The following is a 23202-nucleotide window of genomic DNA, read 5'->3' on the forward strand; positions in this document are numbered from 1 at the left end:
TAAGATACCAAAATCATTTAATTGTTGTCTTAGCCATATAGTTTGAGCATAGCAACTCCCTGCTGCAATGTATTATGCTTCAGCAGTGGAGAGAGCTACACAAGCCTGCTTTTTGCATTGCCATGAGATCAAGCTTGATCCTAGCAAATGACAAGTTCCACTTGTGCTCTTCCTATCAATTTTGCAACCTGCAAAATCTGAATCAGAATATCCAGTTAAACTTAATGAAATATTACCTGGATACCACAAGCCAACTTCTTTAGTTCCTTGCAAATACTTCAAAATCCTTTTGACAGCATTGTAGTGTGATTCTTTAGGAGCAGATTGAAACCTTGCACACATGCACACTGCAAACATTATGTCTGGCCTGCTGGCAGTGAGATACAGAAGTGATCCTATGAGTCCTCTGTATTTGGATTCATCAACAGAAATTCCAGCTTCATCATGATCCAAATGACAGCTTGTTGATAAGGGTGTGCTGATTGGTTTACACTTGTCCATTTCAAATTTCTTCAGGAGATCCTTGCAATACTTAGCTTGACTTAAGAAAATGCCATCCTCAAGTTGTTTGACCTGCAAGCCTAGAAAATAGTTCAACTCACCCATCATAGACATTTCAAACTCACTCTTCATGACTTTCACGAAAGCTTCACACAATTCTCCATTGTTTGATCCAAAAATGATGTCATCCACATATACTTGTACTAGAATTGAGTCATCTCCTTTCTTCTTAATGAACAAGGTCTTATCTGATGTGAGGTGAGAAAATCACTTAGCCTCTCATACCATTGCCTAGGAGCTTGCTTGAGTCCATAGAGAACCTTTTTGAGTTTGAACACATATTCTGGATGTTGATGGTCTTCAAAACCTGGTGGTTGTGAAACAAATACCTCTTCATTTATATAACCATTTAGAAAGGCACTCTTCACATCCATTTGAAACAGCTTGAACCCTTTGATGCAGAAGAAGGCAAGCAGCAATCTAACAGCTTCTAACAGAGCCACTGGTGCATAGGTCTCATCATAGTCTATCCCTTCTTCTTGATTGTATCCTTTAGCTACTAGCCTAGCCTTGTTTCTGGTGATCACTCCATGCTCATCCATCTTGTTTCTAAATACCCATTTTGTCCCAATTATATTCATCTCAGGTATTCTAGGAACAAGAGTCCAGACCTCATTAAGAGTAAATTGATTCAGTTCCTCTTGCATGGCTAAAATCCAGTTGCTGTCCTTGAGAGCTTCGTTCAGATTCTTGGGTTCAACTTGAGATACAAAGGCCATTGCTTCACAGAAATTGTTCAAGGATTTTCTAGTTGGCACTCCTTTCTCAATGTTCCCAATGACATTATCAAGGGTTAAGTCTCTTGGGGTTTTCCACTCTTTTGGCAAACCTGCAGCTGCAGTAGATTCTTGTATAGCATGTGTATCAGCAGTATCAAAATGAATCGATTCATCTTGATTTAAAACAGATTTAAATTCATTACTGTCAAGGTCATCAGCAACAGTTTTAGATATGTTATGATCAGTTTCATCAAAAACAACATGCATTGATTCTTCTACTATGAGCAACCTTTTATTGAAGACTCTATATGCATGACCATTCAAAGCATAACCAATGTGCACACCTTCATCAGATTTAGCATCAAACTTACCAAGATTTTCTTTGCCATTATTCAATACAAAGCATTTACACCCAAATACCCTAAGGTGGCTCACACTATGTTTTCTGCCCTTATACAATTCATATGGGGTTTTCTTAAGAATAGGTCTTATTAGGGTTCTATTTAACACATAAGCTGCAGTATAAACTGCATCAGCCCAAAAATACTTAGGAAGCTTAGATTCATTTAACATAGTTCTAGCTAGTTCCTCTAATGATTTATTTTTCCTTTCAACTACACCATTTTGTTGGGGTGTCCTAGGGGCTGAAAAGGTATGTGCTATCCCATGTTTCTCACAAAACCTCTCAAACCTAACATTCTGAAACTCTCCCCCATGATCACTTCGAATTGATTTTATGCAGCAACCATTTTCATTTTGAACCATTTTCATTTTGAGGAGCTTTGCTAATTGCTTAAAGGCAGTGTAAGCATCATGTTTATGTGCAAGAAATAAAGTCCATGTAAATCTAGAGTAGTCATCCACAACAACTAAAGCATACAGATTTCCAGCCAAGCTAGCAACTCTAGATGGACCAAATAAGTCCATATGTAACACATACAATGGATTTTTTGTAGAGACAATATCCTTTAACTTGAAAGAGGATTTGATTTGTTTACCTTTCACACAAGCATCACAAAGCTTTTGGAACCAAACCAAGAACAAGAACTTTGTGACTTTTGAAATCTTTGAAGAACAAATGTTAATCCTTTGTAAACTCTTAATTCTCTGCTGTAAAACTTGTTTTTACAAATGTATGAACGAACGATTGTTAAAACTCAGAAACAAGTTTTCATTTTATAGAAAACCAACTTATAACAGAATTTTGAAAAACAGTTAAAGCTGTTATAAAATGAACAGATTGAAAATAAAATGAACAGATTTATTTTCAAAGGCAGTTAGAGAATTTGTTAAGTGAGGAGACTTAGTCAACCATTCTGGTGCAGAGATAAAACTGAAAAACGTTTAAGCTAGATATGGCACCAGAGACAAAAAGAATCTATTCATTTACAAATGAACAGATTTATTTTTCAAAACAAAAACAGAGAAAGTTTAACTATTTAAAACTCAGTCGTTTTGAAAGGTAGAAGACTTAGTCAAAATACATGATGCACATAAACAACCTACACCTCACGGTGTCAGAACCGCCAACCAGCATCATCAGCGTGTGGAACGCAGTGCGGTGCGCCTCGGGATCTTCCATTCCAGTGAACGTAGCCTTCGATCCTACAAACGTGGACGATATTACTACATCCATGATTGCCTGCGAGAAGGGCATGGGGAACTCCCTGGGAGGTGTAAAGCATTCTTGATCCTCTGTTTCACGACTCCCAGGCTGGTTGCGCAACCCGCGACGTAACTCCTCGTTAGTGCGGTGCAACTCTTTGTTTCTAGCTTGCAAAGCCGCAAGATCTAGCTGGATGCACTCCTGCTCTGCCCTCGACACTGCCATCGCCTCCTGAAGGCCCTGCATCATTCCTATCACCTGCTGCAAGGTCAAGGCCTCATTCCGTGCGGGCGCTGTAGCACTTTGCCTGGTATTCCTCATTCTTGGATACTTCTTGAAGAATCTTGGACAGTTTTGTTGAATCTTGGGACTTTCTTCGGTGAATCTGAGCAAACCTTGAGGATTCTTGATGAACTCTTCGAGAATCTTGACGAACCTTCACGAACTTCTAGAACTCTCCCTGAATCTTCTAGTTCCTTCGGTGGGACAGATGTTTTAAAGTTGCTCCCACGGTGGGCGTCAAATGTTCCCGCCGCTATGACTTGGACACCTTCGTACATCTCTACGAGCTGTGCTTCAAGAACACATTTTGCTTCTGTTCCAACGTTCTCCTTCCTCCACCGTTAACACCTGAAAACCGAGAGACAAATGGTGCCCTCGTGGCCATTTGCACTCCGAAGGTCAAGTCAGCTATTGGACAGGAAACACCAAACACATCTCGTCGCAGAACACCGTATGGTCAATGTTCAAAGAAATGTGTAACTGAAAATACCTACTCTGCTCAAAATGTCTTAAAATCTGTAAAAGCGTACCTTATCCTGTTTATCGTTGTACCGTCCCGTCCCCGGGCGGGACCAAAGTCGAAGTCAAAGTCAAAGTCAAACATATGTTGGGACCCCTCAAGGGGGCCCAAGGGAAGAAAGTCAACAGGTTGACCGCTTAAGGCGTCGCCAAGATGAGGCGTCGTCAGGATGATGCATCGTTAGGATAGGGCGTCGCCAGGATGAGGCGTTGCCAGGTTAGGGCGTCGCCAAGATGAGGCGTCGCCAGGCGTAGGCATCGACGGTGTCACCCCCCGATACCCATGGGTAGGAAAGACCGTGGAGGGGGACGACACCGCGAGAGGCCTGAGTACTTCAGAACAGTAATAAAGAGAAAAGAAAGGTGGCTTCAAGGCCATATTCTCAGTACTAGTAGGGAGTAACCTGACTCGTGAAGTACCCACGCCACCTCTGCAAGACCCCTGGGATAGATACGACCCATGAGAGGGCCACGCTCAGGGGCGAACCATGTGCATGGTACGAGAGAAAGGCAAATACACTCGCAGGGCAAGTGACTAGAGGTTGGGGCGCATGAGTTGGCACCCAAAAGGTCACCCCTTCGCGCCATATGCACTTCGAAGAAGGAGGACTCACACGATGGAACATCCCTAAGTTAGGTTACGGCGCTGTGAGGCCCTTCACAAAGAGTAGTGATCAAGTCAGAAGAACACGTGACAGTAAGCACCGAAACATCAATGTTTTCCTGAAAGTTTGCTAAGGTACGCGTTAATTTAGTTTACGTTTCAAACGTTTTTTCGAGCATGTTTTTATACGCTTTAAGGTGCTTTAAATGTGGGAGGTCTTTAAAAAGGAGTGGGGACGTTTGAAAAGGGGGCCGAGTTTTGACCTAATCCAAACCTAGTTTTCACACACAAAAACCCTACTTGTTTCGCGGCGCACCTACTGAACGCACAGACAATTAGGGCAACACAGTATTAGCTACTCAGGATTTTTGACCACCTTCAGAGCATCCGTCCACGGTGTTCCGATATGGACGTGTGTCACCTTTGATGTTTCTCGCTAGCTGACTTGATCGTCGGAGTGCAAACGGCCGCGAGGGCGCCCCTTTGTCCACTTCTTTTCAGGTACTCAAAGATGAAGCAGAACGAAGGTACGCTTGCTCGCGAGGACAAGCCACGCGCAGAGACGATCCTGGTCAACCGGCGGGAACAATCGTAAAACCTTATATACCTTCTCGATCTCCCTGTCCATGTGTCAGCTTGAGATTGGTGGATTCTGTGGGAACTCCTTAACAACACTGTTCCCAGTCTTAGGGCCTTCTCAGCGTGTAAGATTGCTCCGTCCAAGTGCAACTCGCGCGAGGGTGACTGCATGGGTGCCAACTCATGTGCCCATTCCCAGAGTTGCTCGCCCTGGGAGATCCCTAATTTCCTAACATGCCATGCATGTGGAAAAACCTTATGAGACGTGACGCTCTCAAGGGTCGTTTCTTCCCAGAAGACTTTCCAGCGGTGGTGCGTACTACCGTGTTCCTACACTTCATGCACAGATCCTTCGTAAGTTGGATCTCTCCCTTCTAGTGCTGGGGGCGTGGCTTGAAAACCACCTTTCTTTATCTGTTATTACTATTTGGGATGTCGAGGCCCGAGGCCTCCACGCCCCTACCGTGCCGACTCCTCCACGGTAATCACTATCCGTGGATCAGGAAGAGACAATCTCTTTAAACTCTTTTGGTGCCTTTATAATGCTGGGTCTGGGCGACGCCCGAGGTCTCCATGCCCTTACCGCGTGTCGCCTCCTCCTCTACCACTTTACCCCTAAGCACAACAAAACTTCTTCCAGACCTGCTATATTTCCTGGTGGACCCCACCTCCAGTTCCTACCGCGTTGACCCTGGTGAATGCCCGAGGACCGTACGGTACATGTACCGTCCCGTATCCGGGCGTTGACAAAGTCAAGGTCAAAGTCAACATCAGGGGCCAAAGTCAACATAAGGCGTCGCCTAGGTGAAGAGACGCCAAGTGCCAGCGTCGCCAAGAGGAAGCGTCGCCTAGTTAAGGCATCGCCCAGTTAAGGTGTCGCCCAACCAGGGCGTCGCCAAGGTCAAATGTCCCAAAGGCAAGTCGATCACAGTGTGGCTCCCCGATACCCTAGGGTAGGAAAGACCATGGAGGGAGCAACGCCGTGGGAAGGCCTCAAATCCCGATAATCCGGGGTAGAAATAAAGAGAAGAGAAAAGTGGCTTCAAGGCCATAGTGATAGCGCCAGTGTAGGGCAGCCTGACTCGTGAAGTGCCCCTACCACCCAAAGACACCTTCGGGAGAGATACGACTCAAGAGGAGGGTCACGCCCAGGGTAGCCAGGTGCAGGGTACGCGAGGAAGGCAGATACGCTCTCAAAGTGAGTGACTAGATGTTTGGGGGTATGAGTTGACACCCAAAAAGTCACCTCTAGCGCAGATGCACTCCCAAGTAGGAGGACTCACACGAAGAAATGCCCCCAGATGGGGTCACGGCGCTGTGAGGCCCTCCACGTGTACAACAGCCAGGTCAGAATAGAAACGCCATTTTGTCAAGTACAAGGTAATTAAAGTTATTTAATACAGTTTCCGCTTCGAGCGTTTAAGGTACTATAAATGCTCCTAAGCGTTTTAAACGTCTTAAATGCGCTACGTTTTATAATTAAATGCGCTTTAAGGCCCTTTGAATGCGGGAGTAGCTTAAATAGCGCTTTGAATGTTAGAAACGGGGTTCGAACTTTTGGCAAATTTTCCAGAAACTCTCTAGTTGCTTGCTCGAGCCTTGAGGTTACGTACAAGGGACTGGGGAAAGATCTTTGCCAGAGGGAGAAAATATACACTAGACACAATTTCCCTTTTACCACCTTTAGAGTGCCATACGCGGTGGTCCGATACGGAGGTGCATAGTTTTTGGTGTTTCTTGCTGGCTGACTTGAGCGTCGGAGTGCAAACGACCGCTAGGGCGCCCCTTTTTCCTTCTTTGCAGGAATCCACAGGTGACCAATGGGAAGGAGTCCCTAGCTGACGGTCGAGGTCGCACGACGAAGACGTCCCAGGTCAACCGAACGGAACAGTACACTTACAAAATTTTATTTATCTCCAGTCATGTGTTTTGAGCAGCCACTGCCCAGATACCATTGTTGCATGCTTTCTGTACCGACCAGGTCATCGGGTGTGATGATGTGTCTTGCACGTGCTCGGGTGGGGGGTTTTCAGTGGAACACGTAGGTTAGAAAAGATGAATGGTTCAGAAGTGGGCATAGTCGCCGATCGCTGAATTGGCGTTCTCCGATCTCTAGTGTGCGTAACCAGCGGTCACCAGAGTTACGTCACAGTCGCCGTATGAGAGTGCTAGGAGATCAGATGATCAGAGATCGCCGGGGAATGCTAGGAGATCGGGTGGTTTAGACGCCGCCACAAGGAGCACATCGCCGGATCTCCCAGTAAGCTTAGTTAAAGTTGTTGAAGGCTCATAAGGGTAATTTCAAGCGTGTAAGTTCAGTAAGATGTTTGTTGCGCCAGCAATGGGCATGAAGGTCGAGTGGGTTGGGGGGAACACCTTGCTCATCAGCGACAGGACTCCCAGAGTGGACATTCGTTGGTGGCAAGGTTTCCCCAGCTAGAACATGCACGGCGTAGCAATAAGGAGGGCGCCACTTACGACGAGCGATATCACAGAGATGATGCACTTTGGTGCATCTGATACTCGCCTTGTCAGGTAGTGTTTCACAGCGCACTGTGTGCTCTCTTGCTCCTTGAGTATAGGACTTAGCTGTGCGGCTGGTTATTACACAGAAATAACGTTCAAGTTGCCCGAATCCAGATGACGACACATGTAGGGTTGGATGTCACCAGTTCCTCCAACCTAGATGATGACACGTGTAGGGTTGGGTGCAATAGAGAAATGACGCTCAAGTTGTCCTAGCTCAGATGGCGACACGTGTAGGGCTGGGCGCTACCTGCTATCCCAGCCCAGATGCCAACACGTGCAGGGCTGGATGCGAGCCACGCGTCCAAAAGCATAACGGCCTGGAGAGAGAAGAAACCTAGCTATAAAGGTAACCTTAACATAATTTGCAGAGGTACGTTTTTCATACGGCTCATTCTGCTATGGTTGTGTGCCTTTAGTACGGTCCTACAGAGCATATTTTCTCTTGGTTTTTTGGGTGTTCTTGTCACGGACTTGAGCGTCGGAGCGCCACCGGCCGCAGAGGCGCCACTGTGTGTTTTTCAGGTTTTCAAAGAGGCTATCTGCTGTGTGGACTTGGGGGGCACGTGGTGACAAGCTGGTGAGGAAGACTGTGACGAGGCAACGCTCTTGCGCTAAGTCAACCAACAGGATCACTTTCCTTCAAAGTTTCCTACAAAGTAGATTTTCAAGTACAAAGATTTGGTCCCCTTATAAATGTGGGTCCAATTGGTTTACATTCATCATTTGAACCTCACAACATTTGGGAATCCACTTCATGAAACCTCTAGGAACAACATATTTCCTTATTTTACAGAATCTGACGGAATGGCCTCTTTTCATGCAATAAAAGCATGTAACAACCGATTGTTTTTCTAGTAGTTTCAAAAATGACTTTGAAAACTTGTCTTTCTTGTTCTGTGGATTAAAACCTAATCCTGCTTTTCCACAAACACAATTTTGAGATTCCAAGACATTCTCAAAGTTGGATTTACCTTTCGAAAGCTTATCCACAGTTCTAACAAGATAATGAACGTTCTTTTCAAGATTTTCACAATTTTCACAAATAAAAGTGTCACACTTGCAAGAAGAGTTTTTGTAAAGGATTTCAAGGTTTTCAAAATCTGTTTTTGAATCTTCTAGTTCTTCTTCCATTGTTTTGACTCTGTTTTCAAGCCAGTTGTTCATTCCCTTCAACCGGTTGTTCAAGAGAGCCAATCAATTAACTTCTTCATGTGTTTCTTTGAAAAGCTTGAAGCAATTGACTGTAATTTTCAGCATTTGAAGAATTAGAGGAACTTACACTGCTTACATCATTTTCCTTTTTAGCCATGAAGCAGAGGTTGAGACTTTTTCGATTTTGCCTCCTTTTTCTTCTTCCTTGACTTCTTGTCTTTGCTTCCTTTGATTCAGTGATGTTTCCATGAGTAGTTTTGAGTGTGTCCCACATTTCCTTAGCAAATTTTCATTCTGATATCCTGAAAAATTCATTAGAATCTGTTCCCGCCGGTTGACCGGGTGCGTCTTCGTGCGTGGCTTATACTCGCGAGCTAGGACACCTTCGTCTTCAACCCAGATTCCCGTCTCTGTGAACACCTGAAAACAAGTGAACAAAGGGGCGCCCTCGCGGCCAATTGCACTCCAATGATCAAGTTAGCAAGCGAGAAACATCAAAGGTGACGCACCTCCGTATCGGAACACCGTGAATGGATGCTTTGAAGGTGGTCAAATAACTTAGTAACTGATTCTCTCTCTAATTACCTGTGCGTACAGTGGGTTCGCTTCCAAGCAACTAGAGTGTGTGTGAACTAAAACTGCGATCCCCGTCTCAAACGTCTGAAGCCCCTTTTAAACGTCTAAAGCATTCAAAGCGTCTTAAAGTGCATTTAAAATGTCTTAAAGCGCATTTAAGGCGTTTAAAAACGTTTAGTGCATTTAAAACGTTCAAAGCATTTAAAGCGTTTAAAGTGCTTTAAAGCGTTTGAAACGTAAACTGAATAAAACGTACCTTAACAAACTTTCAGGGAAACTGATATACCTTGATGTTTCAATGCTTACTGCCAAGTGTTCTTCTTACTTGATCGCTACTCTACGTGGAGGGCCCTACAACAGTGTAACCCAACTTAGGGATAATCCATCGTGTAAGCCCTCCTTCCTCGAAATGCATCTGGCGCAAGGGGTGACTTTCTAGGTGCCAACTCATGCACCCCAACCTCTAGTCACTCGCCCTGGGAGTGTATCTACTGTTCCCGCCGGTTGACCGAGATCGTCTTCTCGCGTGGCTTGTCCTCGCGAGCTAGGGCACCTTTGTTTTGCTCCGTCTGTGAGTACCTGAAAAGAAGTGAACAAAGGGGCGCCCTCGCGACCGTTTGCACTCCGACGATCAAGTCAGCTAGTGAGAAACATCAAAGGTGACGCACCTCCGTATTGGAACTTCGTAAACGGATACTGTGAAGGTGGTCAAAAATAACTGTACTGAATGACTGAAACTGGGTTGCCCTAATTGCCTTGTGCTCACGGCTGGGTGCGCCGTCAAGAACAATTAGGGTTTGTGCTCTGTGTGACTATGAGAATTAGGTTTAAAAACTCTCGTCTTTTTAAATGCTCCCAAGGTCCCTTTTTATACACCTCTCATCATTAAAGACCATTAAAGCGCATTGAAAGCATATAAAAACATTCCTTGGAATATTCGAATCTTAACTGAATTAACGCGTACCTTGGAAAACTTTCACTGAAACCTTTAATGAGCACGTGTGCATTGCCACGTGCCCCTCTGACTAGATCGTTATTCTGTGCAGAGGGTCCCACAACGTCGCCACCCAACTTAGGGTTTTTCCATCGTGTGAGCCCTCTTTTCTGCGAAGTGCTTCTGTCACGTGGGTTGACTTTTTGGGTGCCAACTCATGCGCCCCAATCACTAGTCACTCGCCCTCGGGGTGTATGTACCTTTCTCTCGTATCATGCACGTGGTTCTCCCCTGGTCATGGCCCTCTCATGGGTCGTATCTGTCCCAGGGTCTCCCAGCAGTGGCGTGGATACTTCACGAGTCAGGTTTACCCCCTACTAGTACTAGAACTTATGGCCTTGAAGCCACCTTTCTCTTCTCCTTGCTACTGTTCTGAACTGTCGCAATCAGCAAGGAAGTGGTGCGGGGATAGTCTTGGAGGGACCCAATGGTGTGCTGATTGAGCAAGCTTTGCGTTTCGCCATTAAAGCAAGTAACAATCAGGCTGAGTACGAAACACTGATTGCAGGGATGCTCCTGGCTAAGGAGATGTGCGCGCAGAACCTCTTGGTGAAAAGTGATTCACAGCTGATCACGGGACAAATATCGGGTGAGTTCCAAGCAAAAGACCCACAAATGGCGGCGTATTTAAGGTACGTCCAACTGCTGAAGGGAGCATTTAGCGCTCTTGAGTTGATACATGTCCCACGAGAACAGAATGCCAGAGCTGACCTGCTGGCCAAGCTAGCTAGCTCAGGCAAGGGGGGCAAGCAGAGGACAGTAATCCAAGAGACGCTCAAAGCTCCAAGAAAATTCGTGGAAGACAACAGGGTGGATGTCCTCCATATTAGTACTGCGAGAGGGAGGCCAAGGAGTCATCGTTCCTTGACTCAAGATACGGTAAAGACGCCCCATATTAGCACATACGCGGACACGCCCGAAGGAGGAAGGCATGCACAAATATATGCTTTAGCCGAAGGAGACACCTGGATGACGTCATACAGACGGTATCTGGCAGATGGGGTTCTCCCAGCGGAACCAGAGGAGGGCAAGAAGGTTAAGAGGAATGCCGCAAGATACACCCTAGTGGATGGAGTATTGTTCAGACACGGGTTCACCCACCCTATCCTAACGTGCGTAAGCGGCGATGAGTGCACCAGAATAATGGCGGAGCTCCACGAAGGCATTTGTGGGAGCCACGTGGGGGGAAGGTCTTTAGCCTCTAAGGTGGTACGCGCAGGTTTCTACTGGCCAACAGTAAAAGAGGATTGCGTGCGACACGCCAGTGTCGCAAGCAGTGTCAGAAACACGCTGATTGGCACAAGGCGCCGCCAGAGGAGCTGAGATCCATATACAGCCCGTGGCCTTTCCATACGTTGGGGATTTACATCCTAGGTCCATTCCCATTGGCAATAAGGCAGATGAAGTATTTGATCGTTGCCATTGAATACTTCACCAAGTGGATAGAGGCGGAGCCCGTGGCCCAGATTACTGCGCACAAGGTGCAACACTTTGTTTGGAAGAACATTGTGTGTCGCTTTGGCGTGCCTAGGCGGCTGGTATCCGACAATGGAACCCAGTTCGCCAGCCAACAGTTGAGGAACCTGTGCGCAGAGGTAGGCATCAAGCAAGTGTTCGCATCAGTCGAACACCCCCAGACTAACGGGCAAGTAGAGTCAGCGAATAGAGTTTTGCTGAGAGGACTAAAGAGAAGGCTAGAAAAGGCTAAAGGAGCGTGGGCGGAGGAAGTGCCAAGGATTGTATGGGCATACCACACCACGTCCCAATCTTCCACCATGGAGACGCCTTTCAGCTTAGTATATGGGTCGGATGCGATGATCCCGGTTGAGATTCACGAAAGCTCGCCACGTTACCAGAATTTCGTGGCTGAAGAATCCAACGAAGAGAGGCAGGTGAATCAGGACCTACTAGACGAAGCCAGGGAAGAAGCGAGAATAAAGGTCGAGGCAGTGAAGAGAAGAGTAGAGCGACAATATAGCTCTAAGGTGAAGCCATGGCATTTCCAGGTTGGTGACTTAGTTATGAGGAAGGCTGACCCATATGAGCTAGAAAACAAATTGTCTCCCAAGTGGACCGGACCCTTTAGAATCACCGAGGCTAAGGGGAATGGTTCGTACAACCTAGAGACTTTGGAAGGGGGGCCCATTCCGCGCAGCTGGAATGCGGCCAATTTGAAGTTTTATTTTAGTTGAATTATGTAAGTGAACAGCCATGTAACAATCTTATCGTAGGGGACACTCTTTTTCCCTCTCGGGGGTTTTTTAACGAGGTCACCCAAACAAAAAGAAAAAGAAGTTCAAGAAAAACCTTGCCTCAGTTTTTATCTTCTTCCTACTCAAGGTGTAAGATCAAGGGCTAATGCGATAAAAGACAAAGACTCGAAGTGGCGACAGGCGTCGCCGAACGTATGCGTCGCCAAGAAGGTGGCGTCGCCAAGAAACGCAACGGAAGAAACGCGCACAGCATGTCAGAGGAAGCGAATGTAGACAAGAGTGGGCAAAAATAAAGGACCAGCGTTACAGAAATCAAAACATGGCGCGAGAGTTAAGATTACAAATAGAGTTGGAGGTAAAGGAGAATGAGATAAATGAGGCAAATATGTACATGCCCTATGCTCGAACGAAAAGTGCAAACAGGCCACCTCTCAGTGGCCTCCGGAGTCTGGATGGGAGGAGGACGAAGCTCCATCCTCGGTCTTCAGCGCCTGGGTAAGCTGTGACCTCTGTTGCCGGTTTATCTTCGAACCTGCACCGAAGAAAACAAGCATGGAGAAGGCACCACAAGACAGGACATGCAAAGATCTAGTAAAGATGAAGAGCGGGAGGTTCTAAGGTAATCTATCGTACATATATATTTCTCCAAGGCTTCGGCGTTGTACTCCAAGCTAATCAAAGTGGCAGCGTCAAAGCCCCCCGCCTCAGCCAGGATCCGGCATGCCACCTGGTCGTTCAAGGGTAGCCTCTTGAAAGGCTTGGACTTCAAGGCTCTCGTCTCCCTCACCCAATATAGTGGAAAACCGTCCAGGGCGGAAGGCACGAGATCGGAACAACAAACTTTGAAAAATCTACCCTTCCACCCTGTGAAGGAGTTTTGGAAGGGAGTTAGGAGAACCCTGCCGGGAACGTTGCTGAGGGTCACCCAGAGGTTGTTCCTTTGCCTCTTCACCTCAAAGAAGTGAAGAAAAATGTCAACCGAGGGTGCGCACCCAAGGAAGCCAAAAAGTATGTCGAAGGCTTTGACGAAAGACCAGCTATTAGGGTACAACTGGGCTGGAGCAGCGTTGATCTCTGTCAGTAGTTCCCTCTCAAACCTGGAGAAGGGCAGACGCACGCCGATGCTTTTCAAGACCACCTGGTAGAAGTAGAAGAAGGGGACCCCGTCGTTGGCCCGTTCGTCTCCGCACACCGGCTCCCCTAAGGTGCAAGGGAGCACGGTGATATCGTCATCATGCCTCTTCGCGAAGGCACGATGATCGTAGGAGCACGAATCCCCCATGTGTTCCCTTACGGCCCTGGTAGAGAGTAAGCTGGAGCACTCGTCAAGGAGCTCGCGCGAGGCCTATGCATAAAGGTCCTTGGGGTTAACCCTACGGGGAGGAGGATGGGTAGACATGTCAGCACAAAGTATCAGCGAAGGAGCTAGAAGATCAAAGGAGAATAACGCGTTAGGAATACGGGAGAAAAGCGCCCACTAGAAAGAACGCAGAAGGAACTCTTTGTGTGGTAGGAGCGGTGCAAGGAGGGTGCGAAAACACAGGGATGATGAGTACAGGGGCAAGATTTCAAAGACCTAAATATTACAGTTGGAGCGCCAAACGACGCAAAAGCAAGCACCGTGCGATCGAGCCACGTGTCAGGAGATGGCAGGATGACCCTGGCGCCACTGGTTAACATTCAGAAAACGTCGCGTCGACAGAATGCCCAAGGGTACGGTGCGCTGTCGAGGATGGAGCATCTTGTCAAAGGCTCAGAAAACATCAAGATAAAGTCAGGTGAGGGAGCATCCCATCAGCCATAGGGGAAATGCCACGTGGATGGTGCGGGCGAGACCTTAAGCTTTCTGCTACGGCAAGTGCCACCCCCCAGGCGTCCACCAGAGTCGAAGGCAAAGTCAATGCCAAGGTCAAAGCCAACAGGTTGATCGCACCAGGCATCGCCGAGACGCTGAAGGCGTCGCCAGTATAAGACGCTGGAGGCGTCGCCAGTGTAAGACATCAGCGGCGTTGCCTCCCCGATACCCACGTGAAGGAAAGACTGTGGAGGGAGACGAGATTGCCAGAAGTAACGGCGTCGCCTCCCCGATACCCACAGTTAGGGAAGACTGTGGAGGGAGACGAGATCGCCAGAAGCCAAGTGAGCCACCGGCAGGGTTGCTCCCCGATACCCATGGGAAGGAAAGACCATGGAGGGAGCGACCCCAGGGGGGCTTCAAGTCTTCCCGGTGCTTGGCGTTTCTAGACACCCTGGGGACGATACGGCACTGCTGTAGCAGACCTCTCCTTAGGCGTGGGCGCTAAGCACCAAGAATTAAGGGACAAATCGCCTTGGTGTTTAAGACACTCCATGGACGATATGGCGCTGTTAGACAGGCCTCTCCATGGGCGTGGACACTGAAGTGCGATCTTGTCCCAAGTGTTTAGACCCCGAGCAGGTCTCGACTTTTGCGTTTGCAGCAATGGTGGAGTGGCCAGCTCCTTCACGAGGTAGAGGCCTCATAGATACGAAGGCGGAGCGGGTTTTGAGGTGCGCGTTGGAAGTGAGGCGCCGCACGTACGGGATCGCCCGACACAGCGAAAGAAACAGGTAAAAGTACGGGTAAAACAATTGAAGCATACAAAATGAAGAACGAAGGTGAAGATTCATACAAACAGAGCTCAACACCTCAGAAGTATGCAATTGTTATACAAAACCCATTGTTCCAACCAAGTGCAAATGGTTCAAAATATTTACACGGTTATCAAAGACTATCAAGAACGAATGAAAAAGCACAAAAGTAAAGGTGGCAACTGAGACTTGGCGGTTCAGTCATCCAATTCGAGAGGCACGACTTTTTTGTCGGCGACATGGTGGGTGGGATCGCAATTTGAAACATTAATTCCCGGGTTCTCACAAGACGCCTGAGTCAGAGCCTCTTGGAAGCCCTCGTCAAATGCGCCTTCCATCTCCCCAGTAAGCTCTTGGACCTCCCCCTCCAGCTCGGCGATCCTAGAGTCCTTGGACACCAGCTATTTCTCCAAGAACTCCTTCTCCACCCGAAGCTTATTGGCCTCAGCTTGGAGAAGGCCCAAGGCTTCGACCTTCACCCCCAAGGCGTCCTCTCTTTCAGCTAGCTTCTGCCTCCAAGCAGCATCCAGTTCTTTGAGTTTTTTCCGCTGCGTTTCGGAGGCAAGAGCCGCCTTTTGGAGGCCAATGCTTTGAACTTGGTAGGAGGTGAGCTGGGCTAGCTGGTCTACATGCGCTTGTTCAAGTTCGCGCGCGTACGCCTCGGCCCCCTCCCTACCCTCTTGGGCCAGTTTCAGCGAAGCTTGGCAGGCTTCCTCCCTAAGCCCCCAAGCTTGCTTCTCCTCCTTCAGCGCTCCTACCTCTTGCCTCAGTTTACGGAGGGCCTCCTTCCCCTTGGCAGTGCTTTGGGCCCGGGTGCGCCACCTGAGCGCCACTGCCAGGAACTCCCCCATGTAATAAGGCATGCCTCCGCCCTTGCGAGGGTCCTTTGGTGACATTCCTTCACTAAATCCCTGCGTCAACTCCCGGTGGACGGGGCGGGGAATCCGTGGCTCGCGGGAAGAAGGAGCAGGAGCAGATGCAGGGGGGGCAGAACCCGAAGCCTCAACCACTTCACGTAGCGGTAGCGGCGGGGGAACCGAATCGGCCCCCTCATTTTGTTCCTCTTCGACTGTTTGAGGCAGAGGCGATGTGGCGCTTGGAGGATCGTCCCTGAGAGAACCCCCGCCACCGGGAGACGCGGCAGACAGGGTAGGAACGCCCGTGGCCCTCCTCTTCTGAAGACCAGGGCGCCGCCCGAGTCTTCACTGTCAGAATTTATCACCAGCACCCTTTTTCCCTTGTCGGGGCATGCTGGAGCAGGTGTCGATGCCACGGCCAAGGGAACCGCAACAATAGGGGGAGGAGAGGCGGACGTCCGGCAGGTTCGGGAAGACAGTGGCGGAGTCTGTTGGGAAGCGGCGGGAAACGGAGGAGTGAGGGGTGGCACGTCGGGGGCGACGGTGTCTCCACCTCCTTTGGTAGATTTTGCCTTCTTCAAGAATTTGGCAAGTGCAAGTCGCCTCGAAGAAGTCATCACTGAACCTGCAACAGTCAAAATAACAGAGCAAAGACCAATTCAGATAAAGCAGAATGGGAGCATTTACAGGCAAACACATGCAAATAATCATAGGGGTTCAAGCGACGCAAGTGAGTTCATATAACCACAACAGCTCATACAGTACAAACAATCAAGAGCAAGTACCAAAGTAGGTGGAGAGTCCATGGGCGTTGAATTCATTGGCGTTGAGTTTGGCGGTGTCAAAGACCACCTCGAGCCCAGCCAAAGCTTTGCACACGTCCCGATCAGTAGGGGCGAGTTGATCCAAAGCCAGGGCTTTGATCGTTATGGGTTTGTCCGTCCAGTACAGGGGGAAGCCATCCAGTGTAGTAGGGTCGTATTTGGTCGCACGCACTTTGAAGAACTTCCCTTTCCACCCCTTGAATGAGTTTTGGAAGAGGGTGAGGATAATGCACCCGACGACGCCAGAAAAGCTTATCCAAAGGCTTTTACATTGTTTCTTCACCTCGAAAAAATGAAGAAAGACATCCACGGAGGAGGGGATGCCCAAATACCCGCAAAGAATTTGAAAACCCCTCACGAAGGCCCAGCTGTTGGGATGGAGCTGGGCAGGGGCGGTGTTGATTTCGGTGAGCAGCTCCCTCTCGAAGGAAGTGAAAGGGAGACGCAAGCACACTCGTTTGAATACCATTTGGTAGAGGAAGAAGAAGGAACTTCGCCCGGTGTGATGGAGATCAAGCTCAAGAGAACATGGAGGCCAATCAACAAGATCAAGAAGAGGTAGAGGCACAAATGGAGGACGCCCATGGAGGTCAAAGCCCACCTCAAAGGCTTACAAGAAGCATGTTCAAAGCTTTAGGAGCTAGGGGACATTTATTTTCTTTCTGTAATTTCTTTAGTTGAAGGTGCTTAGAGGGAAACATTAGAAACCTCTATTGTTATAGCATCTTTTAGTCTTTAGTTAGGAGCTTTAGGGGGGGGGTGTTAGTAGATAGGTGTATAAGTAGAATAGGAGGTGCCAAAGTGAAGGAAGGAGTCACACCTTCCTCATGCTTGGGTTTTGGCGCCGATTCTAGATGTCTCTTAGGAGGGAATTTTTGAATTTGTGTTGCTTGCATTTCAGCACCTTAGGCTATAAATAGAGGTGCTCTCTTTGTAAAAATTCAGATTGGAATTTATCTAAACAAACTATACTCAAAATTGGAGTGAGCATTGAAGAGCTTTTGAGCCTTCTTCTCTAGTCTTATCTTGAAGGATCCATGGTGTCCTCAAGTGGCGGCAGCACTCTCATCTAGGAGCAACCACACTTCTAGTGGCGAGATCATCCATCATTCATCCATCTTCATGAGCAATTCTCTTCTCCTTCCTTTCTTCTTTGTTAATTCCTTGTCTTAGCTTGTTTCTTTGCTGTTTTTGGTTTGGTTTTTAAGTTTTCTAGCAGCTGTTCTTATTCTAAATTGTGTTTGGTTTGGTTCTTTTCTTTTTCCAGCAAGTATTTTCAGTTCTATGCCTTTTGTACCGCCCTGGTGGTCGGGTGTGATGACGTGGCATCCTGCTACAGTGTAGGTGTGTTGACAAGGCGCCAGGTTGGCAGAAGGGAAGGAAGTCGGGGGGCACGTGTAGTCGCCAGTTGTTAAGCTGGCGTGTTCCGACTTCCAGCTTACCAGAATAGGCGATCGCCAGGATGAAGATGAAGTCGCCCGATGTAGATTCAGGCGACCTAGTTATTGGAGATCGCCAGAGAAAGCACATCGCCGAAGATGAAGGAGACGCAGATTATGAAGGCGGCCGGCGAGACCACAGGGAAGGTGTATGAAGGCCCCTAACTCGCCAGTTCCAGTAGAGATCGCACTCCTAAGTTAGCTATGCACTGGGCAGTACCATGCATAAGTAACTTAGCCAAAATAAGAGTAGAAGCAGCGCCAAGTCAAGGAGCCTCCAGATGATGGCACGTGTACAGTTGGATGCGAGCCACGTATCCGAATCTGTAACTGCCAGGAGAGAGAAAGCCACCAGGTATATAAGAGTTCTTAACAAACTTTCTGAGGTACGCACGTTCAGTTCATACACTTTACGCTTGCGAGTTAGAGCTGACTGTGAGAGAGGATTTGCACGGTTCTAGTTCTCTTAGTTTTTGGTGATACCGTCACTGACTTGAGTGTTGGAGTGCGATCGGCCGCAGCGGCGCCGTGCTGTTTCTTTGTAGGTTCTTGAGGTAGATCCCGAAGAGGAACGGAGGTGAGAAGCGGTGCGCACGTCGATCCTTTGACGAGGCAGTTTCCAGCGTTTCGGTCAACAGGCAGGATCATCAGGCGCCCACCGTGGGGCCGTGTAAAACTTGCTCCCATCCACAGCGTGAGTTATTGGAAGTTTCCGAAGTTTTCTGCGCGGTTGCGTGCTGGTGCAACCGTCGTTCGCTGTCTCTTTGAGTTTCGTTCGGTTAATTTGCGTTTTGAACCGTTCGTTTGGCTTTTCGATCGGTGGAGTAAGGTTTTCTGCTGCTTACGTGTAATCTGTTTGGTGGAAGTTCAAGTTCTTTCGTTTGTTTGGTTGTTCGCGGGGAAGCGGTGGTTTCTGGCGAAGTTGTGGTTTTCTTTGAAGGCTTACGGTGTTCTTGAGTTTTCTTGCACTGTTTCGCACTGTTTTCTCCGATTGATCGCTGATTAGATCGAGGCTGAAGTGTTGTTTGCTGCATTCCTTTGATTCGCTGAAGTTAATGAGAAAAATGAGAAGCAATCGTTCCAGTCCCGTGGCGCCTGTCGCTGCTGAAGGCGACACCGCCATGACCATGGCGCAGATGGCAGAGATGATGCGCTCGTTGCAGGCAACTGTGGAAGCCTCGCGCGTAGAGCAGGCGAGGATACATGAGGACCTGGTCGCCTCTCGCGCCAGGAACGAGGAGCTCAGCAAGGTGACTGAGGAGCTGCGTCGAGCTCTTCAGGAGCAGCAAGGACGTTCTTCTGCTGAAGAGGTGGCGCTGTCGACGCCACCTCGTGTTTTCCCAATGCCTTTTGTTCAGGCGATTACCGACACGCCTATTCCCACGAGTGTGGTTCCGGTTAAGGCTGTCTTTACCGGCGTGGAGGATCCAGAGGCTCATCTGACCACGTTCCACACGCAGATGATGCTGTCGGGAGGGTCAGACGCCGTCTACTGCAAGATGTTCGTGAGTACGCTCCAGGGAACGGCGATGGAGTGGTTTGTGAGCCTGCCTAACGGCCACATAACCAATTTTCAACAGTTCTCGAAAATCTTTGTCGAGCAGTACATTGTGCATAAGGCACCGCCCAGGGTGTCCTATGATCTGTTCGATATAAGGCAGTACCATGGGGAGTCCCTCAGAGACTACCTCAATCGCTTCGGAGCGCAGATGGTCAGATCGCCGGCCAAGGATGAAGAAATGCTGGTCTATGCCTTCAAGAAGGGCGTGCAGCCAGGGCCATTCTGCGAGGCCTTGATCAGGGCTCATCCAGCGACGTTTGCTGAAGTCAGGCGACTTGCGGTGGCCCACATCGCCGACGAGAGTGAAGTCGCCGAGAAGAGAGGCAGCGTGGCTCCCGCCAGGCCACGCGCCCAGACCAGGATCCAGCCGCAGAGGGTGCTGGAAACGGCGGCGGCAGCCAAAAAAGACCAAAGGACTCGCCATCCTTACTACAGGAGAAACAAGGGAAGAAGCCAAGCGCGCCAACAACCAGCACGCCGGGAATACAATCGCCCGCCTAAGCACAAATTTGTCATGGGACTAGCGGACCTGATCGCTATCCCTAACATATCTGCTAGATTGAAGGCGCCTGAGAAGATGGGCGACAAGGTGCTGGGGTCAAAGCCGGACGCCTGGTGCGAGTTCCACCAGTGTTTTGGCCACACTTTGGACTCGTGTTTGTCTTTAGGATACCAGCTCGACGATCTGGTTAAGAGCGGGTTCCTAAATGACTATCTGCTGGACAGGAGGACGGGGGGAGCGTCGAGTTCCCAGCCAGCAGGTGGAGAAGCCCAGCAACACGAGATGCCTATCCACGAGGAGATCCACACCATTGCAGGGGGTTTCTCAGGTGGTGGATGCACCGCATTGCAGAGGAAAAAGTATGCGCGATCGGTGATGACAGTGGACATGTTTGAAGATCACTCGCCGGAAGTGGACATTACGTTCACCAAGCAGGATCTTCGGGACGTTGTGCCTCATGACAACGATCCCATAGTTATTTCGTTGGTTACAGCGGGAAGGAAGGTCCACAGAGTTCTGGTGGACCAAGGAAGCTCGGCAGACGTGATGTTCTGGCCGACTTTCACGCAGCTGGAATTGCCCCTTGACCAGCTAAGGCCCTATGGAGGGTGCTTATATGGGTTCGCTGGTGACCAGGTGGAGGTCAGGGGGTACATTGAGCTGAGAACCACGTTTACAGATGAGGCTGGGTCGAGGACGGAGAAAATCAAGTACCTCATCGTAAACGCCCCTTCAGCATATAACATCCTGTTGGGAAGGCCCACTCTTAACAGGATAGGTGCCATTCCGTCGACTCGGCACATGAAGGTGAAGTTGCCGTCCATGGAAGGGGTGGTGATCACGATCAAGTCTGATCAGAAAGAAGCGAAAAGGTGCTGTGAGAATAGCCTGAAAAACAAAAGATCAGTGAGTTATGTAACAACCACCCCACCTCCCGGTGTGAAGCCCAGATCGACGGTAACAGAGGAGGCCGCTGGAAGAGACGTGGAAATGGTGGATGCTGAGCTGGGGGAGAGGAACGCTGGCCTGGAGGAGGAAAAGGCGCGGAATCGCCCCGAGGAAGCAAGGGAACAAGGAATCGCCAAGGCGGTGATCGCCAGAGAATCCAGGCCTAAACCTGTCGAGCAGTGGCTCGAAAAGGAGATCGGAGGAAAAGTCTTCAAGCTGGGAAGATCTCTAGAGGTTGATCTCCAGGACCAGATCGCCAAGGTGATCGAGCGGCATCTGGACGCGTTTGCTTGGTCCGCTTCGGACATGCCCGGGATTGATCCCGACTTCTTGTGCCATCATCTGGCGATAGACAACATGGTGAGACCGGTGCGACAAAGGAGAAGAAAATTCAACGAGGAGAGGAGGCAGGCGATCCGGGACGAAACACAGAAACTCCTCGCTGCAGGCCACATCAGGGAAGTCCAGTACCCTGAATGGTTGGTGATACCGCCGGCAACTCGAACGTGGAGGAATCGCTTCGTGGCACTCTCTGCCCTGTCTACACGACTGCGTCTCTTGCAGAATCACCCTTTCGAACTTTCTCTCAGAAACCTTCAAATGTGACCTACAAAACACACAGACGGCGCCTCTAGCGGCCGTTTGCACTCCGACGATCAGTTAGTCCAACAGAACCACCAGAAACTGGAAACTAGTAATGCGTGTGTGAGAAAAAAACTTGCACTCTGTTTTTCCTCTCTCTTTTTTCTCCTCTCCTTCACTCTCCCTCCGATTCTCCCTTTTTTCTTCTCTCCTTCACTCTCCCTCTGATTCTCTCTTTCCCTACTTCTGGGCATAACAGAATTCTGTTATGCTTTTCTGGCATGTGTCAGAACCCTGTTATGCTTTTCAGAGAAAGCGTACCTTCAGAATCAGCAATGGGGAGCGTGAGAGTCTGCGCATGTCTGCGCTTGGCTGCGCCTGTCTATACCTTTAGTGGTACGGAGTGCTCTTTTGTCTGGACCGCACCCCTCTCAGATGATGACACGTGGAGGCCTGCAACTCACATCTAACCACACACGTGTCACTTACTGGAAGGGCTCTAGCGCTTCTCTTTGTGGGCCTAAGTTACGCCCTCGCGGAGTAACGTAGGATGTTTCTCTTATTTGGGCAGATCGCATACTCTTGGGAGAACGTCGGGTGTGGCTGGTCTAGGCACACTCACCAAACGTTGCTCTCTGCGTATACAGCTTACCCTTCACGATGCCATGCACGTAATGGGTTGAGGGAATCACCAACCACTGGCTGGTTTACTAGTTCCCTCAGGCCACTCTCGTGCATGATTCCTTGAGGTGTGCACATGCGAGGTCCATGCGTAACGCTCTCGCTGGGAACCTCATTCCCAGTTTAACTGTGTGTAACACGAGACCCCGATGACAATACCCCGATGACTGATCAGTGTTTATCTGTTTCTCGCGTTCTGCCTTCAGGCGTTAGTCTGAGAACTGATCTGTTGGTGGCCACTTGGCTACTGACCACCGATCACCATCCCGGATGATCTGTCCCCCGACCTCTCTACCGCCTGATCTGTTGGTGGTCACTTGGTTACTGACCACCGATCACCTCTCTTGGCGATCGTCCCCCTGACCTCTCTGCCACCTGGTCCACGTGTCACCTTGCGAGTGGTTCACGTGGTTCTCTGATGCTGACGTCATCGACTACCGATGACCGATCGGATCACAAGCCCCCCAGTCTCGAGTCGAGAACTCGTTCTCAACGAAGAGACTAAGTGGTCGTGCCTTCAGTCCACGTGGCAAGTGGGGCCGCCTCACGTGCCACCTCACGTGCTGCTTCTTTAACGTTTGGACTCCCTCTCTTAATCTCGCGACACGTGGCGCCATCAACGACCAGCGTTGTGCGTCGCTAGCGCTTCTCTTATTCAAATTGGCGCACCCTTCCACTGTTCCTTCATCTTCTTCATTCGACTCCCAGACTCTCTGCGAACTTCTCTTCCGCGCACCCATCTTTCTTCAAATTCTCTGCTTCCCAAGCTCTTGCGATCATTCAAAGGTATGGTTTTTCTTTTCCCTGGCCCCTTCTTGGTCATCTTTACCGATTGCATTTACCATTCTAGTTATCATGCATTCA

The sequence above is a fragment of the Phaseolus vulgaris genome, chromosome 10, assembly GCF_000499845.2.
Source record: "Phaseolus vulgaris cultivar G19833 chromosome 10, P. vulgaris v2.0, whole genome shotgun sequence".
NCBI classification, from domain to species: Eukaryota; Viridiplantae; Streptophyta; class Magnoliopsida; order Fabales; family Fabaceae; genus Phaseolus; species Phaseolus vulgaris.